This window comes from Ursus americanus, chromosome 31 (genome assembly GCF_024610735.1).
Source record: "Ursus americanus isolate L20-20 chromosome 31, mUrsAme1.1.p, whole genome shotgun sequence".
NCBI lineage: Eukaryota > Metazoa > Chordata > Mammalia > Carnivora > Ursidae > Ursus > Ursus americanus.
The window spans coordinates 16058956-16078210 of record NC_142157.1 but is presented as its reverse complement, the minus strand read 5'-3'; the positions used below and the strand labels follow the sequence as shown (position 1 = coordinate 16078210).

Below are 19255 nucleotides of genomic sequence, written 5' to 3'. Positions count from 1 at the left end.
GGAGGTCAGTAGGAATCTCTATAAATTGGGCAGGGAGGGAAGCCAAGTCAAGCCAAGGTTTCCAACTGTGATCTAAGGGTTTGGAAAAGAGCGAGGGAGGTATATGTCATGGATTAATTGACATAGCAGATGATAGGAGTGCAGAGAGCAAGTTGCTAGGGTATCACTGAATAGTACTGTTTGAAGCTAGCATACTTTGGACTGCGTTTACCTGCTCAGGTATCTGGGGTGGCTCTTGAAAGCCCATCAGACACAGGTTCTGGTCTGTAAAACTGTGTTCATTTGGCTTTTTGCCCCTGGCTATCACACTGAGGCATTTCTCCATGTTTAAGCCCATAAGGCCAATATCAAGAGCTGTTGGTTTCCATTCACGGTCACTAATCATTTCAGTTTTATTTTATCATCAGAAATTTTGTTTTTGTATTTCCAGCGGATTCGTTTGATTCCTACCCAGGCAGACTATCATGGACCAGATACCAAATACCATTCTTCTCTAAAAATGCATCAATCAGCAAACATTTTAAAAGCCCTTTTCCTGTTTACCAGCATCATAGGAATGATCATTTCAATAGCCGTGACCATTCTACAGATCATGTTTTCAGTTAATAAGGAAGTTCTGCTCTTCTATGGTCTAATTATTAAGGTTCTGCCAAATTTTTTTCCATCTAGGAGCTTGTGTTGATTTGCATGGTGATATTTTTGTCATTATCATCATTAGCAGTAGGAGTTATTCTTACACAAGACACCCGTTAAAACTCCTCAGTATCTCTAATAAAGCTTGGCTTTAATTCCCACTAGAATATGTGATGTGATTCTGGGGTTGAAAATAGCCTAAAATAATAGTCAATTTAGATTACTCTAGTCCTCAGTAAAATTAATGCTTCATGATCTCCCATGTGTGGTACTTTTAGGCAATTTCCTTTATATCCTTGGCTTCAAACTTACTTTCAAATCTGTTCAGCTTAGAGTTCTCTTCTGAGGCCAGACCTGCATATACACTGATGATTAGTTACCCCACGTGGCTGTGTCACAGGCACCTCATACTTAATAGGTACAGATCGGAAATATCACCCTTTCTTCCATTTCTCCAGATCTACTCCCCATTCTATATTTGCTTACTCAGAGATAGATGCCAGCTAATTGTCCAGGTCAGATATCTGCACTTCTCTTAGATTTCTTCTTTGACCTTATCCATGTACAGCCAGTAGTCGAGAGCTGTCAATTAAGGCATGGGGTGGTTCTTCTGTTCCCAGGGTAGTTCTTCTCCTATGCCTTTCCAGCATAAGTAAGCACTTCTAGTATAACGGTTATTTTATTATATTGTAACTGTTATTTGCATGTCTGTCTCTCCCTTTTGATGGTAGAGGAGAGAGACGAGGTCTGTTCATTTTTATCACTTTGGCGGTTAGCTCAATATTTGTTTAGTCAATGAAGTGAGTGAAGAAGTAAATAAATTTGATGAAAGTACTATGACCAGGGTTTGTACATAGAATGTCCTAAATAATTTATTTATGATGAGCCTGCGATTCTTTATTTTACCTTACTTCCTCTTTACTATTGAATATTATGCGACCTAATGGTAAAAATTGATTAATTTTGGAGTCTCTTTGATGTAGCTATAAGGTTTTACATTTATTTTGTGCTTCACAATGTGAAGTTTCAAATATATACCAGGGAGATTTAAAATGAGCATGAAGCAGATGACTGCCATGTAACTTTGGGAATTTCAGCGTTGAAAGGTATATATTCATTTTCTCTCATCTGTAGACATTATCTTTACAAAAAAAAAAAAAGGTAGAACTGATTCTAAAGGAAGTAATCACATTACCTAAATTTTAACAGTTAAACTTGCCTATGAGAGAAAAGCAAAGCTGACATGACACTACCTTTTACAACATTTTATTTAAAGGATAAATGGCATTACTAAGTTCACGAAGATAACCTTTGAAGGACATGATCTTTAAAAAAAAAAAAAGTTTTGTTTTAAAGGGATATACTTTCCCCTAATTTGCAAGTTAATGGTTGTATTTCTGCTTTAACGGTAATAAGAAAGCAGAAATTGTGGCACAAATGATGCAAATGGTGTGTTTCTGTTTTGAAAGGCATTATTTTTTTTTCATTCCTTAAATAAGCTTTTATGGGAGCGTTCTGACTAATGCCGTATATAAGAAATTTATGCTTATACTTCGTTAGATGAGAATGTATCATTAAAATATATGAACTAGTAGACTGCACACAAAATAAAGCAAAAGTATGCTCAGGGCATTTGGAAAAATTTCTCCTTATGAAATAAATGAACAATACCTCTATTTAAATCCATCTAAAACAAAACTCTGATTTACGATATAGGGCTTAGTTTGATCATTAAATTCCCTTTGTATTGGATTCTTATGCATACATTTTGTCCTGGTTCTAAATAGGTAAACTCATCATCCTTTTGTGCTAGGCGTCCCTTGTGCTAAATCAACTCAATATTTAAGAATTTTGGATTGCAAGTTACAAATTGAAACAAATTCAGTATACACAATTAGGATTTCCTGTGCTTCCAGCGTGAACCTGCTTTGTCTTTTCCCAAATAAAACGAAATTTGCTAGACCTTCCCAAATATTACATTTACAACCAACTTCTCCATCTGGAGAGTCTCTCCCCGCTCCCCCTCACCTCCAGTCTGGCCCAGCATTGGACACACCTGGCAAAATTTGATGTTGTAAGTCAGTGGGGAAAGCTGATCTAGTTTACGAGGAGAAGCTTTTTATATCTGCATCTACTGTGTAAATTAAAAGGTATTTATACGTCCATAACAACAAATGGACATGTGGCTTTTTATTTTTAAATCTTCGACATCATCTGTAGTCTTGTAGGTCCTTATTTTTCATTCTCTTCACATTTTCAACTTCTCATATGTAAAGTTTGTTTATACTTGTTGTCATTGTCCCTGCACCTGTCATGGTGCATATGCGTGTTTCACCCACCCCCCCCCCCCGCCAGCGGGAGAGAGAGATAGAGAGGGGTGGAGCCAGCGGAAGCATGGTGGGTGAGGGGCAGAGGGAGAGGGAGGGAAGGAGAGAATCTCAAGCAGACTCCTGGCTGAGGGCGGAGCCTGAGGCAGGGCTGATCCCACAACCCTGAGATCACAAACTGAGCTGAAATCAAGAGTCTGCCTCTTCACCCCTTGAGCCACCCAGGCACCCTGCACGTTTCACCCATCTGGAACACACACACATGAACAAACACACATGACACAAATAAACAAAAACCATGCTCACCAATAGCATTCTCCTTCAATACTAACCTCTTTGTGTACTTTGCCCTTCTTTTTACAACTTGTCTCTTTGAGAGAGTTGACTCCACTCGCTGTCTTGACCTCTTCACCTTATCTTCACCTCCAGGCTTCTCTGAACTGAAAACGCTTCTTGGTATTAAGAAATACTTGCCCCTGTGCCAGTGCTTTTTTAATGAAGCAAATTGGATTCTGCTTTGAGATTTTTTTTTTCCCTCTAAATTAAGTTCACAGGAGGACTTGTTAATATACAGTTGCTAACAAGAGCTGATTTTTTTTTTTTAAAGATTTTATTTATTTATTCGACAGAGATAGAGACAGCCAGCGAGAGAGGGAACACAAGCAGGGGGAGTGGGAGAGGAAGAAGCAGGCTCACAGCAGAGGAGCCCGATGTGGGGCTCGATCCCACAATGCCGGGATCACGCCCCGAGCCGAAGGCAGACGCCTAACCGCTGTGCCACCCAGGCACCCCAACAAGAGCTGATTTTTATTGAGCACTTAGTATGGTCAGCCAGAATGCTTGACTCTTTACATGGATTGTGTAACTTATGCATCACAACCACGTGGTGAGGTAAGAATTTTGCCCACTGATTACGGAGGGAAAATGAAGCCCATAAGTTGTACCCATGCTCTCAAGCTCAACAGTAAAGGGTCGCTCCAACCTTGAATGATTATAGATTGCTAGAAAGATACCAAATAAGGTTAGAGTCCTAAAATCACAAGTCTGATTTGGAGTGGGATGGCTAGAGATGCTGATTTTTTTTGTGTTCTTATATTCTTCCTATTAGGTTTTAAGTCAGAGCAATAAAGATATATACAATGAGAGTGGAAACAGGAATAGGAAGAAAGTGACCCTAAGATGAGATTAGTATACAAAATGTATGCTATGAAATCCTCCTCCTTGGAGACGTGGGTTGGAAAATTGGGCTCTGAGCTCATTAGCAGCCAATGCAAAGGTAAAAACATCATCAGCAACATGATTCACTGTGTCTACAATCTAAAAACAAACCAGTTGTTCTGGAGAAGTTCAGATAATCCTGGTAATGAGACCCAGACCCTCATAGCAATGATCATAGTGGGTTACATATAAATCCCATTAAAATATGTGTGTCTTCTTAAAACATTTTTCATAGGGGCTTCTTAACTTTCTTGAGCTGTGTTTTAGTGTCAGAGTCATTATGATCAGACTTTCCTGTTGGTTAGCATAAATCCTCTTTTTTTCCATTTTATTCTCATCAGGATAGGATTTGGTAGGTGCAGAATAAATGTGCATGTTCTGTCCCTCCTCACCCTGTATCCTCCATAGTGTGGTGCCAGGAGTTATCAGAAGGGACTGCCTCTGAAATGGCCCTTCATTTATTAAATATCTTTGTACCTGGGAGAACAGCTTTCTTTTTCAAAATATTTAAATGCGGTATATAGGATAGCAGAAAATATTCTGAAGAGCTATTTGTTTATAAGCAAGTTTTGTTGTCACAGGGAAGTATTTTATGATTCAGGATTTGTCTCAAGTTTGTTTTTTCCACGTTTAAATAATTCTTTTTTGCTTGCTTTGTTATTCATCACGAGCTGAAAGCAGTTTTAAGATTGCATTATTTTTTAGTTACTGATAAATCCTTTATCTGGGGAGAAGAGTAGGTGGGTGGAGAAGCATCAAGACTAGTCCGATCAGAATAAATGTACAGAGATGGAAAGCAAGGAAAATCTATACCTTTTTTTTTTTTAAACCTGAAATCTGTTTAGCGAAGGAAGATAAATGATAGGATTTCTTTTTGTTAAAAAGGGCCTTCTTGTTTACAATATTTTCTCATAGCGATCTCCAGGTTTATGTAGATGAAGTAACTATTGGATAAGTAGTTTTGGAGCATCTAGGGAGGTATATCAGGAGACATGTAACCTGGGGAGAAAGAGAGGAGGAAGGCAGGAAAACAAGCAAGCAAAATGCAAACTTAATGAAAAATAAGACCTTCCCTTCAATTTATTTAGTTAGAATGTGCACACAAGATAAGTGTTTGTGCTTGATGGCTTCTCCAAAAGGTAAACATAGAATCACCATGTATCTCTGCAGTTCCACTCCTCAGTATGTACCCCAAAGAATTGAAAACAGGTATTCAGACCAATACACGTATTTGCGCAGGTGTGTGCAATCAGTGCAATACTATTGAGCCATGATAAGGAGCAAGGTCATGATGCCTGTTATCGCCTGGATGAAACTCCAGTGCATTATGGCAAGAAGCCAGACAGAAAAGGTTATATACTGAATGACTTTTTTTTAAAGGAAATATTGAGAATAGATAAATCCATAGAGACCAAACCCAGATTGGTGGTTGCCACGCACTGGGGGGAAGAGGGAATGGGGAGGAATTGCTTAATGGGTAAGAGGTTTTCCTTTGGGGTGATGGAGATATTTTGCAAGTATATAGTGGTAGTGGTTGTACAACATTGGGAATGTACTAAATTTCACCCAATTGCACACTTTAAAATGGTTAATTTTGTGTTATGTGTTCACCTCATTAAATCAAGAAATAGCCATATATACATATTATGTGGAAATGAGGAGATAGGTAAATGCCAGATCAAACAGCTGAGAAATTCAAGTGTTTGCCTCGAGGGTAGAAGAAGGGGGTTTGGGGAGGAGGTGGGATAGTGTCCTAGTATCTTTGTTTTTAAACTCTGCAATAGCATTTAACCTATTCAACCTATGAGTGTGACTTGATAAACTAAAGTTAAAATTTTAAAGAAGTGTTGCTTACCAAGACTTTATAATAATGTACAGTAAACGGTAATGAAATATCTAGATCCTGGAGAAGTGCTGAATAAAGAAACCAATTAGAATACCGGGGGTTATTTTTTAAAATCTCTTTGTGGAAATGACCTTTGAGCTGGATTTTGAGGTTGAGCTGAATAGAGGGATGAAATGAATTGCTGGGGGCAACAGAAGGAGGTGAGACAGGCAGAGGGACTGGGCTGAAGTAGTGTTAACATCAGATAAAGGACTTCCTGAAAGATGAAAGTAGAGGTAACAGGAATCCAAAAACCCATGAGCTCCTTTCCACTTTGTTTTTCAACTGCCCTACACTCTTCTCTTTGCCTTCAATGTGCCATTTGGTTTAAACAAAAAAGGGAATTGGAATCTCAAAGCTACCTCTTGGACATAATGTAAGAATACTCTGTTCTGGGATAGGAAAACCCGTCCTAAATTTCAGAGATAAAAATTCAATATATTAACCACTTTAAGTCTGGAATTATTACAGTAACATTCACAGGTCACCCATACAGAAATGGCTCATGCTCTCTAAGGGATGAAAAACCTGTGAGTCTGGGTTTTGCTTAGAAAATTAAAATGAAAAGGTATGAATTCCACTGACACCTTTTTAACTTATCAAAGACCCTAGGAATATTTTTGGATTCAGGGCATTAATAATAGCTTCTACGCACCCAATTTTGTATGGGCTTTTGTTGTCTTTAAGTCCTAGTTTTTAAGGCCCATTAAAAAATCATTTTTAGAATGAAATGTGTGAGAATTTCATAAAACATCTGGGAAATTAGCCAGTTTCCCTGAGGGAGTGCCCTTGAAAAGTCAGATAGAACTTCCAAATTGCCATCGGAACCCACTCCTTCATCCCATCCTGACCACTTCTACCCAAAAAGTGCCACCAGTAGGCAAATTGGAAAGCGGGTTAGGGCTTCCTGTTCCAGTCTTATTTTAACTTAATGTCTTAGAGTTGTCACCTTTCACCTGCCTGGCTCTCAGACCCCACAGCATGTGGGTAAAATAATAGGTAAAACATTATCATCTGTTGGAGTCAGGGTCACTATTATAAATAACATCTTTTATTCCTTTAAAAAAAATGATGAAATCCTGCTATTGCTTTCACTGCTGGAGTATGCTATTCTCTTTCATTGCTTATAAAAATATAAATAAATCAATAATCCCTGCTCTTGGTTACCTAAACCGATCCAGACCAATGAAAGTAATTAAGAATGTTCTCTGAGTATGTTACCTTTTGTATAAATAAGATGTTAAAAACTTCCAGAAAAACTTCCCTTATTTAGGAATCAGAGTATTTGCCTTCTGGGACAATGGAAGTAATTAGTATAAACCCACCTGTTCAGAGTTGAAAAGAAATCAGCCCTGATGCCTAAACGCACAGAGTGGGTGCTTGTAATAAAAATTTTGGAATTTTTCCTTTGCATTAAATCAGGTACACAAGGTTTCCTATATTTTCTTTTATTATTCTTGTTTCTATTCAGATTTCCTATCTTTTTTGCTTTAAAAATATTTTGCCATTGCAACCCAAGTGTCCATTGACAGATGAATGGATAAATAAAATGTGGTACACACACACACACACACACACACACACACACACACGGTGGAATATTATTCAGTCTTAAAAAGGAAGAGAATTCTGACACATGCCAGAACAGGCATGAATTTTGATATGCTAGGTACAAGATGCCAGTTACAAAAAAAAAATCAATTATAAGTCACCTAGAGTGGTCAGATTCATAGAGACAGAAGTAGAATGGTTGCTAAGGGCTGGGGGAGGGGGAGGGGGGAGTTAGTGTCTAACGTGTGCAGAGTGTCAGCTTTGCAAGGTGAAAAGAGTTCTGTGGGTAAATGGTGGCTGGATAACCCATCAATGTGAAGGTATTTAATGTTACGGAATAGTAGACTTAAAATGGTTAAGATGGTTGGGTGCCTCAGTGGCACAGTCAGTTAAGTGTCCCACTCTTGGTTTCGACACAGGTCTTGATCTCAGAGTCTTGAGAGCAAGCTCCACACTGGGCTCCGGGCTCGGTTTGGGTCTGCTTGAGATTCTCTCTTCCTCTCCCTCTGCCCTTCCTGCTTTTGTGCTCTCTCTCTCTTTCTCCCTCTCTAAAACAAATAAAAAGATCTTTTAAAAAATGGTTCTGATGGTAAATTCTGCTGTGTATTTTACCACAATTAAAATTACATATATATAAATTAAAATATATTTTATATATATGAAGTCTTAGCACTTCCCATTAAATCTATTATTAGCTCCTGGATTAGGATACTCATTGTCATGTTAAAGAAAAAATTGCCTAGTATTTGTTATTAATTATCTTCAATTAAAATAAATCTGGATAAAAATATTTTCCAAATGTATCTGGCTTCTTAAATATAGCTTAGTCTGTGTAATGAGAAGCTTTGGACTGCATGGAATGGAAATCCCAGTTGAGCAAGTAGATACTATAGTTCATATATTACAGTTCCTGATGGGCGGGTTTGGGGTCTTGTATCTTGGGTCTAGCTGTTCCTCTCTTCCTTGTTTAATTCTGCCCTACCCATTGTGTTTGGCACTGTTCTCCATCTGTGGCAAATGGCCAATGAATTCTTGGGGGTCATCACACAGACCTTGTCACAGAACTCATTGGCCAGGATTGGTTCACATGCCCATTTCAAGACCAGTCACTGGCCAGCAGAGAGTGATGAACTTGTTATAATTTGGGGTCAAGTGGATATTGAGGAATCCACCACCAGGACCATCAGCCCATCTGATTTTCATGGACCATGCCACTTTTGTAGGGCTAGTGATGTCTTTGATCTGTTTCTGAAATGAATGGCCCTACACTTTTTTGCTTTTTGATGATTGTATCCGGTTGATTAGTTTCTAGCTCTTGCTGTCACTGTTTCTAACTCTTCCACTTTCTGTCAGTGTACTTGTTCCCGGCACTATTCCCATTCCCCCTCTGATTGTTTAATTTTCTTTTTCTTAACTGCTGTGTCCTGGGAAAATGAAAAAAAAAGTCACTTTATTAGGGCTTTATATACAAATTAAATAGACAAATAGTAATGGCATGTTGGTCTCTTCTAAAACAAAAATGAGTGAGCTTTAATTTGCATTATCACTCTGTGCTGTGCACATTCATTTTTGCACATTTATTCCTGCTTCATAACTTTCTCAGTAGTTGAGACTGGCTCATGAGTAACTTCTAATTGTGAATATTTGAAGTTGTAAAAGGAGAACTTTGTACTTGTACACTTTTAAATTTTTTAAAAAGATATTTATTTATTTGAGAAAGAGAGAGAGACAGAGCATGAGCAGGGTGCACGGGCAGAGGCAGAAGGAGAAACAGACTCTCCACTGAGCAAGAAGCTTGTTGCGGGGCTCGATCCCAGGACCCTGAGATCATGCATGACCTGAGCAGAAGGCAGACACTTAACCGACTGAGCCACCCAGGCACCCCAATACTTGTACATTTTTTACACAGAGTTAGTAGAATTAGAATTTTTAGCATTCTTAAGATGTTTCCCAAGTTTTTTTCCACAGTGTTATTAGATCTATCGATCGATCGATCGATCGATCGATCATCTATCATTTATTACAGGGGAAGACTTATTTATTATAGGGGAAGATAAGTTTGAAAGGTGGACAGGAAGCTGATTATGGAAGATTTTTATTACCATGTTGGGTAACTTAGCAGATTCTCTCAAATTTTACCCCTAAATAAGTATCCCTAAAGGAGGAAGAGAATGAAGGCATAGTTCCAAACTTGGGTAGTTAGCCCGAAGTGGTCCAAAAAAAAAAAAAAAAAATCAAAATTTATTTAAGCCCTTGTGTTGCAGCTTAAAAATTCATGTAATTTTATATTCCCTTCCATAATATGTGTGTAATTATTTTAATATGAGTTATGCTTTGATTACTTGTCATTGAGTTAATTGATGTACGAGGAAGACACGCCATGCTTATCTGATAACTTCGCCTTCAGACTGTCCCACACCCAGGAGAATTTGCACATCTGGCCATGACCTTGGTCCTGGGTGGAAGTTGAAGCCCTCCAAGTCCATTCTTCCAGCTACTTGAAGCCATTGTGTCTGCCTCAGTTTTACCCAGTGGGATCCCTCCTATACCCAATATTTTACACCAGCTTTTCTCGCAAAGTGCTTGCCTCCAGCCTGCTGACCTCACCAATCTTCCTTCCCTCTAATGTCTTCAACTATAACCGCTTCTATGTTTCTGGCATTTTTCTACCTTTCTAAACCCTGGATTTGGACTCTAGCTACCCTGCTGTCTGCACCGTGGCTCAGCCCATTCCATAGAGCTGTACTGAAAACTGAAGGTTTTCATAAAATAGTGCGATTGAGTCAGTCTTTCTGGAAACTTGCCCTGAGAATGGTCTGTGAGAGGGACTTCAGTGGCAACAGCATAGTTAGGGACACCCATTAAAAGGCACATAGAAAGCCTCTTTGGCAGGAAGGCTGGCATGATTTGATGTTACTATGCAAGGACTATAGAGAGACTGTGAACTAGGTCTTGAATCAGACTTTTTCCCTCCTTAGATTAAAGATGGTTATGTGGGTGAAATGTTGATTCATGTGAAATGTTTAGGTATTTCCCTATGTTTAAGACATAATTAAATATAACACAACAAATGAGCTAGTTTCCCCCTTTCTTCCAAGTAGAATAAAATTAAGAACACTGTACTTAATGGAATAATTATTGTCCACCACTGATTAGAGTGAATTCTTTGGTTCGGAACAATAAATGTCATTCTGCTTACATACAGGGCTTGTTTATTCATTGAACTTTTGACTTAATGGAAACTAGCATTTTACTGTAATACACACTTGGTTACATCTGTTATAAATTGAACACAATTGGTTATTCCAAGAATAGTATTCCAACTCTAAACCAAAATTATAAGCAGCTGTCTGCTAATAGATATGGGCACCAATTCCCCACCTTTGTGTCCTGTTGTTTACAGATGTCTGTACCTTAAAAGTCAAGTTCAAATGGATGTACTTTCTCATTTGAAAAATATGTTTTAGGGATTTGTGTTCTTTTCTTTGCTCACTCTGAAAAAATGAACCACTCCGCGTGGAGAGAAAAAGGCTGTTGCAACTTTTTTCTTTGTCTTGTCCTTTTATATGAACTCAAGGAAATATTTCTCTATTAATTTTATCCACCATTCCAACTAAATTTAGCTTTCTTTTTTTTAACTCTTATGGGGTTTTAAATTCAGTTTGTTAGGTTTTCTTTTTTTATTCTTTATTTTTTTGGTGTTTGCTTTTTTTAGTACCAACTTGGATAATGTTCCTATGACTTTGGGGAAGGTAAAACTAATTTGTTTGTAATGGTAAGCCTAATATTTAAACATTAGTTTTCATTTTCTTATTAACTTTCTTAAATGACAAAAGAAATATAATTCACATATGAAAATCTCAGAATGTAGAGAAAAGTAAAAAATTACTTGTGGTGTTATCAACCCAACAAAACTAGTGTTATAATTCTGGAGTATTTAATTCCATGACTTTTTATAGGTTTCGTCCTTTTTAAAAGTATAGTTGTATGTGTATACATCCTTATTTTTTTCATCTAATGTTTATTAACATTGCTTTTTTGTTACATAATGTTAAAAACTGTCAATTTTTATGCCTTTGAGGAGATTTACAATGATTTTCCTAATTTTTTATGTTGTTGAATATTTACTTTTCACTATGATGAATACACTATAAAAATAAAGGTTATCAAAAGTAAGATATTTGGCTTAAAGTGTAAGAATATTTTCAGATTATAAAATGTTTTGATAATTGACTTTTCAGTAGTATTTTAGTCAAATAACAATAAAACTTCCAGGATTTTAAATGTACAATAGAATTATAATTATACAATAGCTGATAATTTAGATGACAGTAATATGTGGCTTCAAGGGGCAATTTTCTGGATTTTAGGTGAGATTGAATCTTTTTCCAAGTTTATTTTCTGGGCACATTTATCTTTTGTAAATTGTTCTTTGTTACCTAACAATTTACTGCATTTCTAACAATTTTCTTATATATCTGTATATTAACTGACTACTTCTTATCATGCTAAGAAGTGTAAAATTTTTCTTTCAAATGTTTTTATCTTATACCATTAGATACATACAAAATATTGAAGCACACATGTAAGTTATAAAAATAAATCTGTGTTATTATATTGCCACGGTAACTGGAACCATGCAACTTAACTGGAACCCAGCTTAACCAGAACATCAGCATTCAACTCAAAGGAATCTTATCCCAATAAATCCACTGGTGTGTTCTTGCTAGCCTTCCCTTCATTGGTAAGCACTAGTCTTTGGGATTTATCATTCTCTTAGACTAAGTCAGAAGAAATAGAAAATCTGAACAGTTTTATTACTAGTAATGAAATTGAATCAGTAATCAAAAAACTCTTGGGGTCCCTATGTGGCACTGTCAGTTTTGCATCTGACTCTTAGTTTCAGCTCAGGTTGTGGTCTGGGGGGTCATGGGATCAAGCCCCATGTCGTGCTCCAAGCTCAGTGAGGAGTCTGCTAAAGTTTCTCTCTCCCTCTCTCTCTGCCCTCTGCTCTCTCTCTCTCTTTCTCTCTCTAAAATAAATAAATAAATCTTAAAAAAACAAAAACAAAAACTCTCAACAAACAAAAGTCAAATGTCAAAGACCAGATGGCTTTACAGGTGAATTCCACCAATCATTTAAAAAAGAGTTAATATCTACTCTCAAATTTTTCCAAAAAATTGAAGAGAATGGAATGCTTTCAAATTCATTCTATGAGGCCAATGTTACCCTGAGACCAAAAACAGACGACAGTACAGAAAAAAAAAGAGTATGGGCCAATATCACCGATGAACATATATACAAATATTAGCAAACTGAATTCAACAATACCTTAAAGGGATCATATGCCATGACCAAATGAAATTTATTCAGGGATGCAAGGATGGCTCAATATCCACAAATCAATCAATGTAATACATCACATTAGTAAAATGAGGGATAAAAATCTTATGATCATCTTTATCGATGCAGAAAAAGCATTTGACAAAATTCAACATCAGTTTATGATAAAAAACTCCAAATTATGAAAAAAGCTCAACAAAGTGGGTATAACGGGAACATATCTCACCATAATAGAAACCATACATGACAAACCCACAGCTAACTTCATACTCAAAGATGAAAAGCTGCAAGCTCTTCCTCTAAGATCAGAAACAAGACAAGAATGCACATTCTTGCCCCTTTTATTCAACATAGTACTGGAAGTCCTGGCCACAGCAATCAGATAATAAAAAGAAATAAATGGCATCCAAATCAGTGAGGAAGGAGTAATACCATCAGTATTTACAGATGACATACTATATATAGAAAACCCTTAAGACTCCACCAAAAAAAAAGATTAGAACTAATAAATGAATTCAGTAAAATCACAGGATACAAAATTAATATACAGAGATCTGTTGCATTCCTGTACACTAACGAACCAACAGAAAGAGAAATTAAGAAAACAGTCCCATTTATAATAGCATCAAAAAGAATAAAATACCTAGGAATAAATTTAACCAAGAAGGTGAAAGACTTGTACATTGAAGTTATATTTAAAGTTTTGTCACATATGTTTGCATTTTTAAAGCAATGCTTTCTTTGCTTTTGCTTTTTTTAATTCTTAAAAATTGTATCCCACTTTATGCAACTTGGTACTTCTTCTGCAATATGATATTTCTATGAATTATCTGTGTTGCTGCATTTTGATATAGTATATCCGTATTTATCCTGATAAATTTTTGGTTGAGAGAATATACTACAATTTATTCATCTGTTCTCTGGTTGATGAGCATTTGAGTTTTTTCCAGTTTGTGACTAATATAAATAATGCTGCTACGAATGTTGCTTAGGCATCTACTAATGTGCACAAGCAAGAATTCTCTAAAGTGTGTTCCTGAGAACAGAATTAGTGGGTTATAGGGTATGAAGAGCTTCAGTTTTAATGTTAAGGCTGCATTGGTTTTTGAAGTGGCATACCATTTTAACTTTCCCAGTGATGTGTAAGAGTTCTTAGTGATCTGCATCCTTGCCTATGCTTTGTATTGTTAGACTTTTAATTTTTTAATAAATATATGGTAGTAAAATGGTACATTATTACGATTTTAAAATTACATTTTCCTGATTACTAATCAGATTGAGCATCTTCTTATTTGTTTATTTACCATTTGTGGTCCCTCTTCTGTGAAATGCTTGTTATGTCTTCTGCCTGTTTCTCTAGTATTACTTGCTTTATTCTCATTGGGTTCAAGGAGTTTAAAAAATATGTATAATGAATGCTATTCCTTTGATGGTTATATGTGTTGCATATAGTCTTCTTCCAGTGTTTGGCTTGTCTTTTTACTTTCTTTATGATATCTTTAAAAAAAAAACAGCTTAAGTGAGTTTTGATTAACCTACAATAAACTACACATATTTTAAATGTGCAACTAAATAAAATTTGACATCTGCCTAATTAGGAAGCCATCAACACAATCAAGATTGTGAACTTATTCAGCACTCCCAAAAGTTTCCTGTACCTCTTAGTAATCCTTCTCTCTTGTTCCCTACACTTCCCATCTCCAGGTACCCACTGATCTACTTTCTGTCACTAGAGATTATTTTACATTTTTTAGAGTTTTATACAAATGGGATCATACAGTGTGCATTCCATTTTGTCTGGCTCCATTCACTTAGTGCAATTATTTTGGATTCATCCATGTTGTTGCATATATGGTTAATTCATTTTTATTGTTGAGTAATATTCAATTATATGTATATGCCACAATTTGTTTATCCTTTCTCCCCTTTTTTATTAAGATTTTATTTATTTATTTGAGAGAGAGAGCGAGAGAGAGCCCGTGCTTGAGTGGGAGCAGGGGGGAAGGGCAGAGAGAGAGGGAGAAGCAGACTCCCCGCTGAGCAGGGAGCCCCACATGGGGCATGATCTCAGGACCCCCAGATCATGACCTGAACTGAAGGTAGACGCTTAACCACCCAGGCACCCAGATGCCCCCATCCATCCCCTTTTGTTGTATATTTGCATTGTTTCCATTTTTAGGCTATTAAAAACAAAGCCATTCATAGCAGCCTTTGGATGAACATGTATTTCTTTCTGTCTTAGCATACTTAGCAGTGGAATGGCTGGGTGTATGATCAGTGTACATTTAAATTTTAAGAGAGTGCCCAACTGTTTTTCAAAGTAGTTGTACCATTTTAACTCCAATTAGCAGTGTATGAGAGTTTCTTCATGGTATCTCTCTATGAACAGAAGTTCTTAATTTTAAGATAGTTGAATGTATTGATAATTTCTTTCATTACCTCTTTTTGCATGTTATTAAAGAAGTTCCTCCCTACCTGAGACCATAATGATATTCTCCTATATGTTTAAGTTTTTTAGGTTTTGACTTTTGAATTCAAGTCTTTAAGCCTCTGGTGTGGTGAGTGTGCTGTGATGAGGGATCCAATTTTATTTTTCCCATGTGGACAACGAGTTGTCTTAGCACAATATATTAAGCATCAATCCTTTCTCTTGTGATCTTCAATGCCGCATCTGCCATACATCACATTTTCATGTATAAGAGACTCAGAGCGTCACCTCTGTCTGTTTCATTTGTCTATCCCTAGGTTAGTGCCACACTATGGTGATTGATCACTACAATTTTATTATAAGTCCTAAGATCTGATAATGCAAATCCTTTTACCTTTTTTGTCTTCAAGGGCTATTCTTGCTTTTTGCCCTTCCATATACAGTCTGGAATTGACTTTCCAAGTTCTATTTAAAAAAAAAGCATTTCTGGGATTTTGATTGAATTGCATTTAAATCAAAGTTCAATTTGAGGAGAAATAAAATGTCTAAAAAATTGAATATTCTGACCCACAGACATGACATTTTTTTCTCTTTATTTGAGTCTTTACTGTCTTTCAAAAGTTTTACATTTTTTTCCAGGCATGTTTTGCACACATTTGTTAGGTTTATTCCAAAAATTTGTATATTGAAGGGAGATAGTCTCTTTTAAATTCTAGTAGTACTTAACATTTTAATAAGAATTTAGTTTCTTGCTTTTCAAATTTCCCTTCCATTATCCATTTCATCATTGTACACGCAGATTTACACTTCCATAAATTTAATCTGGAAGATAACGCACACAAAAAAAACAAATCTTTTGGAGTAACATGTCCTTTTTTTTCAATAAATGTGTGTTTTGCCTTCTGTTTCAGTTACTATGATTATACTAATTAAAATTGTATTTGTTAGACTATATTATTTTTCTCATAGCTATTAATGTATTTATTGAATTATCTCCAGGCAGTTAACCAGTTTCCATGTCTACTGGTAGTTATTTTCTATTAAATACCTTCATTTTTTGAACTTATAGTTTTATTAACCTCTTGGTGAGCTGGAATATATCATCAGTCAATTTTTGTAAAAATACTTATTGGGTGGTAAATTTCTTTTTTCATCTGTTAGCTGATTTTTTTTAAATAACATTCCTCATTTGCAGGTGTAGTTATTTAACAGATGTTGTCCTAACATATGAATAGCACATAGATATTTATAAAATTCCTAAATCATAAACCTTCCTCCTCCATCTGCTGTAAACCTCCTTGTTGTCTGGCATTTATTATCATAGAGGAGATAATTGAAAAGAAACGGTAGTCAATTTTTTTCCCCCAGTTTGGTTGATTTTAGGACTCCTTAAAAATATTCTTTAAGTTTTAAATTTTTATGAGGCTATGTCATAATATTTATTTCTGCTCATTAAGTTTCTCTGGAAGATGTTAAACTATCAATTTCTGATGTCAGGTTTGCTTTTTTTAGGTCTGGAATATTTTATCCTCTCCTACCTCCTATTATTGGTTCTCATCATCCATTTATTCTTTTACTGGTGGGTTTTCTCTCTAAGATTTGTCCTTCAAGTATGCCATTCCCTTTGTGCATATTTTTTTTATAACTTTATTCATTTGGCCTTTATTCTGGGGATCCTTCTCAAGTTTATTCTGTACGATATGAATTGATTTTATGTATACGTACCAATTTTATTTCAGTGACTATATATTTCATTTTGCTATGCTTGTATCTTATTTCAAACAGTTCTTATTTAATACGTTCTTTTATCATATTGGGCTCAAAAAGCATATTGGGCTCTTAAAAATATTTTTCTGCCTCTTAAAGTCTGTGTAAGAGAGAGGATGAAGAAGAGGCAAGAGAGGATTTTTCTTTAAACCATATATTTTGCTTTTTCTTTTCTTGGGCAAGAGAAATTTACAGATAGATAATTGATTAATTTAGCACATATTTACTGAACGCCTACTACATCCCGGGCACAGTTCCAGGCACTGGGGGTATAGTGGTGAACAAAATAGGTGTGCACACGCACACACACACACATCCCCACTCTCATGGAGGTTGTTGTCTATTGGGGAGACACAGGCAATAAGCAAACATATAAAACTGCTAGTGCTTAACTTTTTAATAAGTAAATAACATTTTAATAAGAATTTAGTTTCTTGCTTTTCAAATTTCCCTCCCATTATACATCAGTGGAGAGATGTGATCTGGAGAAAAGTGAAGAAATGAGCGAGGAAGTGTTGCATGGGGGTGCGTGTGGGCTGCTTTCAAACTAAGAAGGTAAAGATTTTTAGAGGAGAGGATTACAGGTAGAAAAAAGGGCAAGTCCAAAAGCCTTCACCAGGAGCATGCCTGGTGTATAGGAGGACTGACAAGAATGCCCAGGTGACTTGAGTTGAACCAGCGAGGGCCCCAGTAGCAGGAAGTGATGTCTGGAAGGCACCTGGGACCAGATCACACAGGGCTTCTTGGCTTTGACTTTTGTTTCATGAGATGGGCATGCAGCAGAAGATTTGAGAGCAGAGGTCTGACATGATCTTACTTTTTTGTTTGTTTTTTTAACAGGACCACTCTGGCTTCTGGGTTGGACACTGAGTACAGAGGCCAGAAGACCAACCGAAAGGCTGCAGCAGTGACCCAGGTAAGGGAAGCTGGTGACTCGGGCCAGGTGGCAGTGGTGGCGAAGTGCCAGCTCTAGGTTGATTTTTTATATATTTTGAAGCAGAGCTAACATGACTGGCTGAAGCTTTGGATGTCAGATGGAAGAGAGAAGAATTCAGGATAAGTTCAAGTTCAAGGCTATTTGCCTGAGAAGTGAAATGGAGTTGCCACCTCTGAGCAGAAGACAGAGAGAGGATCAGATTTGGGAAGAGGAGGGCTTCTGTTGTATATGTTGTAGGTTTGAGCTGCCTCTTGGGTATGTAAGCGCAGCTCACATGTAGAGAATTGGACTTGCCAGTGTGAAGTTCAGGGGAGAGGTCTGTGTGGAGAAATGACTGGAAAGTTATCAGTAGATGGATGGTCTTTAAAACCGTAATTCCAGAGGACAGCGAAGGGGGAACTGTAGATAAATAAGTGTGCTGACGTTTTCACCTGTTTAGTTCACTTTTTGAGTTTGACTTGTTGATCTTTACTTATTTCTGCTGTTGTCCTGGTGGGTTGGCTCTAGGGCTTCTCCGGCGTTTGTGAGCATGTTGGGTGGTTCTGTTTTGTTTTGTTCTGTGAACATAGAAGGTCCACCTGGGAGCAGATACAGAGTCGGGGAGTGTGTGCTCACTTCATCACTGATGAGTGCAAAGATTTTCTTCTAGACCTAAAGACTGTGCAGGTTGGTACGAAAAACACCTGTTGGACCTGGGATAAAAGAGACATTCCTAAATCCTGGTTGGTTCTACTAGATTCGGATTTCCCACTCCTTCAGTTTGGCTGCTTAACACATTGTTCAGCCCCAGCTCTCTTGCTCTTCAGCTAGACCACGGGGGTGAGCACTGCACTCAGGCCTGTATCCGTGGACAAGGAATTTGTCCAGTGGTGGACATACAGGCCCCTTGAGTCATTCGTGGGATTGATAAAAGGCTGTTGGAAGAGAGAAATCCTCTTTCCACTGGAATTACTTAATGAATACAGTCCTGGAATTGACAGTTGTTACTCCCTTGCTGCATAGAGGGAGCATATTTATAGCAGGAGCGAATACAGCTTTCATAAGGAGGAAAAGTGAGGCAAGAGATGGGAGAGAAAATGTGCCCTAACAACATTGTTTAAAGATCCTGCTCTGAGCCATATCTGAAGTCACTGTTGGACAGCTGCTTGCTTTCTGGCTTCCTTCCT

General features: G+C 37.0%; 1 protein-coding gene across 1 annotated transcript in view; it reads left to right on the top strand.

Annotated features, from left to right (window-relative positions):
* Positions 1-19255, top strand: part of KIAA1217 (KIAA1217 ortholog) — a 703566-nt gene that overhangs the window by 18299 nt on the left and 666012 nt on the right. The window contains exon 2 of the mRNA XM_045787000.2: positions 17993-18068. The gene's annotated coding sequence lies outside the window, so the exon portion shown is untranslated. The remainder of the gene's footprint in view (positions 1-17992; positions 18069-19255) is intronic.